An 8,812-nucleotide genomic window follows, 5' to 3' on the forward strand; every position below is an offset into this window, starting at 1 on the left:
TATTTTAGCAGCTGTTAAAATGTAACGTTACTGACTGACATCGGCTTTTTGCCTCAGTCAGTTAGGTGTGAGTTCGCGTTTTGCGACTTATCTCACGATTTCATCATTTCATAGCGCAAAAATTAGTAATAACCATGTCCACAGATTGAAACTGAGTATTGTTCATAAAACAAAGTTTGAAACTCCCCGCATTTGTCTCCACCAACTATAACGAATATGACTTAGCTCAAATGATTATAGGGAATCAAAATTATGAATCGGGTTGATTCATCTATATTCTTACAATATTAATCAATTATTGAAGCTGAAATTTGGACCCATTTGTATACATCAATAATCAATTACAATGAGTTATAATTGAATCATTAATATACCCAAAAGGTCCCTCTTTCAGATCAATTAATCAAAATAATTTTTTAAGGGAAATTAATGTATTAATTAAACAGTTGTTTGTCCCGCAAACTGGTCGTAAAATTAATGCCATTAACTTCTCGACAAATTATCTTTCTTATAATTCGAAGAAAGCTATATTTTCTGGCCATGAAAATTACTTTCTTGTTCTTATAAAATGTAGGTTACTTAACAGTAACGCATTGTAAAGCGTAACTTGATCGGAGTTTCATTGACTTGTAACATGAACACTTAGAGACAATCCAGAATATAGGCTAATGGTTTTAATAATTGGACTAATTACTACATCGATTCACACAGAATATATGTATATACAGAACACGTAACACAAGACTAAACGAATAACGAAAATGAGAGAGACAGAGATAGATAGATTATCGGAGAGACAGAGAGACAGAGAGAGATCGGAAGATGCGAGAGATGGAGAGGGTGAGCGAGCGAAAGTGAAAGCAACCTGTGCGATCAGAGAAAGCACAGTTTTAGGCAGACTCACAGACAGCAACCTTTTGACAGACAACAAGGAATCAGATCACCTTGAAAAAGGGAAGATACAACCTTAAACAGCATTTAGATTTCGAGACTTGCATGTGGTCTGTTGTGGTGCTGAGGCAGGCGCGCGCGCATGGGCCTTTTGTTCTCTCATGCGTCTTCAGGTGAGCGCGGCCGCGGGATTTTCAAAAGAGTCTTTTCTTTGAGTTGAAGTTGCTTGCTGCGTTTGCTTCGCTGAGTCCGAATACGAAAGAATGCTCCCTAAAAGGAAGCCATGGGTCTTCTGAAGAAGAGGGTTCGTAAAAGCAGGAGAGAGAGAGAGAGAGAGGATTTTCTGAGTCGGTCTTTTATGGACAATATGGGTTGACGCCTCTGTTCGCGCGAACAACCAATGAACGTCCAAAGGTCTGAAGCGGGAAAAATGTCTTTGTCTCTGGGGCCACGCCCACTCGGATGAGTCATGAGGAGATGAGCTTTGAGCTGTTCGGCTCCCGAAATATGAAAAAGTGTAAAATAATGCATATTACTTCATTCTGCTATCGAAATTCGACTCTGTTAGATTGAGATAATTTCAACGATATCACACACGTCATATGAAGATTAAGAAAATCAAGTTACATAAGATATGCATATTTACAAGCATTTTAAAGTTCGTTACATGTCTAGAAATAAGATTTACCCAAAATGTGTTGTACCCTATAGGGTACAAATGGATATGAAGCTTGAGGAACTAAACACGGTACACACCTGATTTGTCTAACCTTATTACCAAAGTTTACCAGAATACACAAACTACACCACGTAAAAGAAAAATTATGAGATGGGAAATTACATCCATGTTTACATTTCTTTAGTGGTTATGCATATAGAAAATTTAGGATTTAAGTAGAAAATGTAGGATTTAAGTAGGAGTAAAGATTACCACTTTAATTCTGCTCCACTCCTAAAAACCCAGTTGACATTCCATTAGGCAATAAAACAGCAAAGTGGGGGGAAGGCAATTGCCAGAGAATATTGTTGAACATTCTCTAACTAAAACACTATTGATTAAAGAATACATTTCAAAACCACACCTCTATTATAAAGCCAAACTAAATCACACATGCCTAATGTAATTGTACATAAATTAAAGTATATTCTATCCTAATTTAAACACAAAGGGATGTTTGTGTGCGTGCGTGTGTGTGTGTGTGTGTGTGTGTGTGTGTGTGTGTGTGTGTGTGTGTGTGTGTGTGTGTGTGTGTGTGTGTGTGTGTGTGTGTGTGTGTGTGTGTGTGTGTGTGTGTATGAGTGAGGAATGTGAGGCTGTAAAGTCGGGGGGATATCAAACACATGGGCGTTGGTAAATGGCCCCGTGGGGAAAATTATTAACTAGCGCTGTCTTCTTAAGGACAAAGACGATGTGTTCGCCATCACATGATTCACTTAATGTGAAAAGCAGATGCCATTGTTGCTACACTATTAAATGGCTTCAGAAGACTTACAACACAACCCATAACACATGAGTTGTGAACTCATTGATTATTTTTAGTATCTTTTCTGGGACATTTTTGGAGCTTAACCATTTTTACATAAATTGTTGCATTGAATTGAGCTAGACAAGTGTGCATAAGAATGGTTTCATGAATGATTTACACAATTTTTTTCTGCTTGTGTTTCATGCAGTGAAATTGAATGGCTGGGGTTGCATTATGCCTGAGATCTGCTTTTGGGTTCCACAGACAGAAAGTCAAACAGGTTTGAAACGTCACAAGGCTGAGGAAATTATTTAAATTTCACAACTATCACTTTAATAACCTTACTAACAGTACATTTTGTACTTTGCAGGGATCTCGGTAAGCTGAAATACAAGTCTGAACAAGAATTAAAATCCTCCTGTAGACCTGAAAATCACTGAAGTGCCTGGACCATCCACCAGAAAAGAGGAAAAACAAACGGAAAATGAATCTGCTGTACCTTTTCACTTTTCTAACTCTTTAAGTACCTCACACCAACTTGGTCCCATAGTGACATTTTTGACCACAAACGAAATTGCTGATCGTGTGGATTCTTGTTGAAATGACTGGAATTCACCAGTGAACATTCACAGAAAAACAGATCATTTTACTGCACCTTAATACTGTTTCCAGGACGAAGCCTCTACTTCCTCTGTCTTGTTTCATGAGAATACTCAACAACCATTTATGAACACTGTTGATTCAAGTCACACATTTAAGCTTTTCAAAAGCTATAGTGTACATTACAGTCTCCTGTCTAATGGCATCCCAGACTTCAACATTTTATGATTCAAAATAGCTGAATAACTAACCATTAGAGATTTCGGTATAGAGATAAAGGTTAGGATAATAATTTTCAGGAATATTACAGCACAATGAGTGTATATTAGCACTGTTTGCTTGTTTTTGGCATCTGATAGAGCTTTTGGACTTGGAAACAGTGATATCAGACTTACCATCGGACTGAAACACAAATGTTTTAAAGTTAAGTGAAGATGGACATTTTTAATTAATCAAAATGTAATTTTTTTACATTGATTTATTTCGTGGAACATAATTATGTGTTTCCATGCATTTTGTTGAGATGTCTTTTCTTGTTTATCTATTGTATAGGGTTGATTATTCATGTTGCTTATGTATTATACTATTTTTTTGTGTGTATTCATTGATATTAATCTATAGTTAACTTTTTTCCCCCATGTGCATGGAAGTGTATGTATAAAAATTAATGTAAAATATGTAATAAACAATTCTTATTTTGTATTTGGTTCAATTTGTTTATTATAATAGAAGTCAAAGGTAACCATAGTAACAACATGAAATTAAATATTTAAAAAGAAAAAAGAAATTTGGTTCCTGGAGGCACTCACAGTGGTTCCACACAGTGCCTTATATACGAGTTCCTCAGGAAACTTTTGTGGTTCCTCAGAGAACCGCCCCTTTTTAAAGGGTGCCTAGAGGATCTACAGATGGTTCCGCCGGTGTGGCAAAGTGAAGAACCCCAAAAGGTTCCTCCAGGCACCTTTTATTTTTACAGTGTATACATCAGTGGTGTATACAGTTGTAATATACAAATGGTACATTTGCATCAGTTGAAACATTCATTCTCCTTGCAAAGAGCAATCCAACTGTACGAATTTGAAGTATCATCATTTTAACATCTCTGCTAAGTGAACATTGCATACCTCTAAGCAAAATATAACTCTACCAGCTCCCTGCTCAGCACACATGCACAAACATAGTCTGGCTTCACAAAAAACATTATGAAATTATAAAGAAAATGAATAAAGAAAAATAATACAAAAAATAACATTAAACAGTAAAGTTTTAGTCTTCAAGCAAGGAATTTTTTTTTTAAATAACTGATTGTATTCGTCTGAAAGAAGAATGTCATATACTCCTAGGATGACTTGAGGGTGAGTAAATCATGGGCTAATTAAAACTTTTGGGTGAACTATCCCCTTTAAAATGCTTTCTCAATGGATCTCCCAGCGCTGTGTAGTAATGTTGTTGCGTGATCGAGATCGGCCCACGAGTAAACCGCTGTATTGCTCCGAGCTGATAAACTGTTTTTTAACGTGGTTTCGTTTGCCGTGTGATGTTTCTCGTATGCGGCAGAAATGGCAGCTCTCGCACCGGCAGGAAGAAAAGTCACAAAATGTGACCATTTACTCTCAGTCATGAGCGCCACCTGCTGCCAGAGAGCGAATATGATTTTCACCTTTAAAGTAAGACATTTAATGTTACTGATAGAAAGTCTGAGTAACTTTTTTGTCCTTTTATCTTTCTTCTGCTGAAGTGGCGCACTGAAAGTGGATTCATGTCACCTTCATCAGTCCTTTCTTTAATCACTGGACACCATAAAGGGAAAGACCCTCAGACGTGTCATAAATGGCTGCAGGTAAAATTATTTGATGGTTTGATATTGGTACCAATTGTTTTTTTTTTTTTTTTTTTTTTTTTTTTGTGTGCTTCCCTTGCTATGATACACATTTCTGATGGGATTGCCATGCTTAAAGTTTATGTTTACATTTTTAATCATGTAACAACTAACAGTCTCAAAGATGACATTACTAGGGCTAGATTTATTGGATGGGATGCGCGCTACAATGTTCCATTCATTCATCAACTGAAAACAGGATGAGGATGACTAATCGATTCTTGGGATTTAAGAATTGATATCGTTTCGTAAAAATGAGAATCAATTAAAATCGAGAAATCAATATTTTTTACCCAGCCCTTGACATTACTCAGTTCATGTTGTGTGAATGTTATAATGGCAAACGTTTTTACAATGTAAGATTGTTTAAAGGAATGATATTAAAAAAAATACTGCTTTTTAAGGACTTTTCATTGAATAATTTCTTCTTTCCCCCTCTTCAGATTCGCCAAGGATCCAGCTGATTACTGGCAATTTGGTTGAGGATTATTCTTTAGCTGCTGCATTGCACTATCACTTCTGGTACAGATTCATTGGCCTTTGGTGTTATTTTTTATTTTACTTGATTTAATAAATTACTTTTAATTAGTAGCCTACAATGTATGGTTAGGATTCAGAATTAAAACAGTGTAATGTTTCTCCACAAATGTTATCAGAAATATACGGAGCCCCCAGGGGTCAGGCAAAAATTGTTGAAACAATATAAACCTGCATTGAAAGATATAAGTCAAAGAGCAACAGACCACAACCCTCTCAGCTCAACACCACAATTTGTTGATTTCTTCATCTGTTTTAAAGATGAAATCATGACCTTATCATTATAGTAATCGTAACTGACACATGGGAGTAATATTAAAGTTTTTACAATTCCATGTTGGGGCTCTGAAGAATTGCTTGTGTGAATACATAAAATGTGTTTTAGAATGGATAGTGTTGTATACTTTGTTTTCTACCGACTAATTGAACTGTAAAGTGAAAATATTGTACATTACTTATTTTGTATTGAGTTTTCTTGCTTTTATTTATACAGGATAGTACAGACAGCAGGCAAGAAGTGAAGAGGAAGTGATGGCATCAGGAGCAGCACAACCAAAAGCTTGTGACCCCATGGAAGTTGTCCGAGTGCGTGGAAGAACAAGTGTAAGTGCAGAAGCCGATCTTAGGATGTAGTGGAGGGAGTGTATATGAAGAAGATATAAAGGAGCCAACTTGTTTAGTTTTTAAAATTGAACTAAGAGCCAGTGCAAATGTTGTAAAACAGGAGAAATATGTTCTGTAACATAACATTAGAGCGAGCAGACTTTGTAAAGTTGCTACTACTTGCATGTCAAGTGATAAGCAATATTTGAGTTGGATGAATGATGGGCAAATGTTTGGTTTTCTAACTTGTCCTGGCTGGGAACCCTCAGTACTGCACACCCACTTCAGATCTTGCAGTTTCTATAAATGAGCTAATGTGATGAATCAGGTATATTAGATGAGGGAAACGTACAAAGTCTGCATCTGAAAACTTAGGCAGCTGACTCATTGCCTCGCTGCCCTAGCAGGCAACGACTTAGCAGGCAGCGTTTACACACTAAGGTGCCTCACAAAACCGATTTAGTTTAGTTTTTATGTATTTGAGCAGTAACCATTCTGATTTCAGACAGACTTATGAGGCAGCATAACGGTTTAATGATCTACAACACTAATTTCTAGAAATTACTTCAAAAGTGGTAAAAGTTGGTCAAAATGTACATTTTGTGCTTCCAATATGTGTAGTGCAGGGGGTGTTCCAGGACAGGTTTGCAAACCTGGATACTAGATACACTTAATGTGGGGCACCAAAAGGCTAACCTGACACATCTGATTGAACTGTGTAAAGCAATTAAAAAAGTGGCATAATGGTTGACTGATTTATTTTTTCTTTTCAAAGGACCGTTGGGAGAGCGACAACAGAGGAGTGAGAAGCTGCACGGTTATTGTTTTGTTTGTGAAATGGTTAATTTTTCAGATATGCATATATATATATATATATATATATATATATATATATATATATATATATATATTACTTTTTTGTTTTTTTTGTTTTGTGATACTTGTACTTGCTTAATAAAGTAACTTTAAAAGTGAACTACTGCTTTCTGTTCATTGAATACCTTTAACATTTTAGTATAGTTTAGTGGATTACATGTAATGATTGTATTTAGGGGTTTACTGTAAAACAAGGTAACCTAAACAGACAAATATGGTAGCCCATATATATGTTGTGGCCCATAAGAGCCCTAGATATGACCTATCTGGGTCCCATCATCAACCCATGTGGGCAGACTCCTGTAGGCCCTAAATGGGAGCTACCTAGGCTACCCATATGGGCCCGATATGGAGCTCATCAAGAGCCCATCATCAACCCATCTGGGCTAACACATGTGGGGCCACCACGGAAACCGCGGCCAAAATTATCTGGGTTCCCAGTTGGGTAGCCCAGGTGGGCCCCGGATATCAGCCCATTTGGGCCCCACATGGGTGTGTTGGCTGGGGAGGATATCACCAAGACCGAAATTGACATAATTTTCTTATGTTTTTGACTGTTAAAGCGATATAATCCACGAAAAATAACTTTCGTTACCCGCGAGCTGTTTGTGAGGCGGCTTTACTCTATGTATGTGTGCAGAGAAAAAAAAACACTTCTCAGACAGCGCGCAAGTACCGAATAGTTTAAAATCGCGTGAATGTTTAAACTGGTGAGACTTAAAAAGACGTGCAAATGGTAAACTTTAGTTACTCGTGATGCAATGCTGGCACGATTATGCAAGTGACAATTCCGTCTATCCCGACTCCCGAAATGCGAGAGTGTAGTATCGCCGCCTGCTGCGCGCTTAACGATTACCTTGTGCAACCCATTTTGAGAGACGAGAGATAGAAGACGCAGCACCGCTGAATCACTCACGCTGTTTGTGAAATTGCGTCTCGCAGACAGTTTTAAAATGACTGATTTGATTTTATAGTCTGTGTGGATTAATTTACTAATACAACCTACATGCTAAAGTGAATCAATGTTTGCGGGAATTTCCCGCATTATAAATGGGAGACCTGCGGGAATGATAAAAAATATGCGCAATCCCGCGCCGAAATTCAAGCCCTGGCGAATGTGTGTTTTTTTTTTTCGCATTGATCGAAACTGACAAATTAAATATCAATCAATGAACAAAGTGTCCTGTGCTCACCACACACCTAATGTAAATGTCAAATAAAACAGTTAAAATAGTATTGACAATCAATATAAAATGTCTCAAATAGGTGGAGAGGAGAGATTTGGCTATAGGGAGATGTGTGGCTAACTTACACAGAAGAGACTTTGTTGCTCAGCAACTTACTGTGATCTCAGACTGTGGTGATGTGGTTTCTCCACTGCATGGATCTTCATGTGTATCTTCAGGTGAGTTTTAAAAGAGAAACTTGTTCCACACTGATCTCACGTGTGCAGCTTCTCTCTGCTGTGGATCTTCTCATGTCTTTTCAGATCTGATGACACACTGAATCTCTTGTCACAGTGTGAACACTTGTAAGGTTTTTCTCCAGTGTGAATTCTCTGGTGCAGCTTTAAACATTGCGCTGTAGTAAAAGTCTTCTCACACTCAAAGCACATGTACTCTCTCACACCAGTATGTGTTTTCTCATGTTTATGTAAATATAGCAGCAGTGAAAAACTCTTTCCACACACAGAACATGAATGTGGCTTCTCCTTCATATGAACTGCCAGGTGTGTCTTCAGGTGTGATGCCCTACGAAATGTTTTGCCGCACTGGTCACATGTGAACGGCTTCTCTCCGGTGTGGATCATCATGTGTCTCTTAAGACAACGTTTGTTTGTGAAACTGTTTCCACATTGATGGCATACATGCGGCTTCTCTCCGGTGTGGATCATCATGTGTAATTTCAGGTGACCTTTAGAAGCAAAACTCTTTCCACACTGATCACACGTGTGCGGCTT

General features: G+C 37.6%; 1 long non-coding RNA gene across 1 annotated transcript; it reads left to right on the forward strand.

Moving 5' to 3' along the window:
• Positions 1 to 5,273: 5,273 nt before the first annotated feature.
• LOC309513308 lies at positions 5,274 to 6,896 on the forward strand. The gene is made up of 3 exons (XR_014211411.1): positions 5,274 to 5,358; positions 5,867 to 5,976; positions 6,752 to 6,896. It is a non-coding gene; the product is annotated as an uncharacterized lncRNA (long non-coding RNA).
• The last annotated feature ends 1,916 nt before the right edge of the window (positions 6,897 to 8,812 follow it).

The sequence above is a fragment of the Leuciscus leuciscus genome (assembly GCF_965113295.1).
Source record: "Leuciscus leuciscus genome assembly, chromosome: 1".
In the NCBI taxonomy this organism is placed as follows: Eukaryota; Metazoa; Chordata; class Actinopteri; order Cypriniformes; family Leuciscidae; genus Leuciscus; species Leuciscus leuciscus.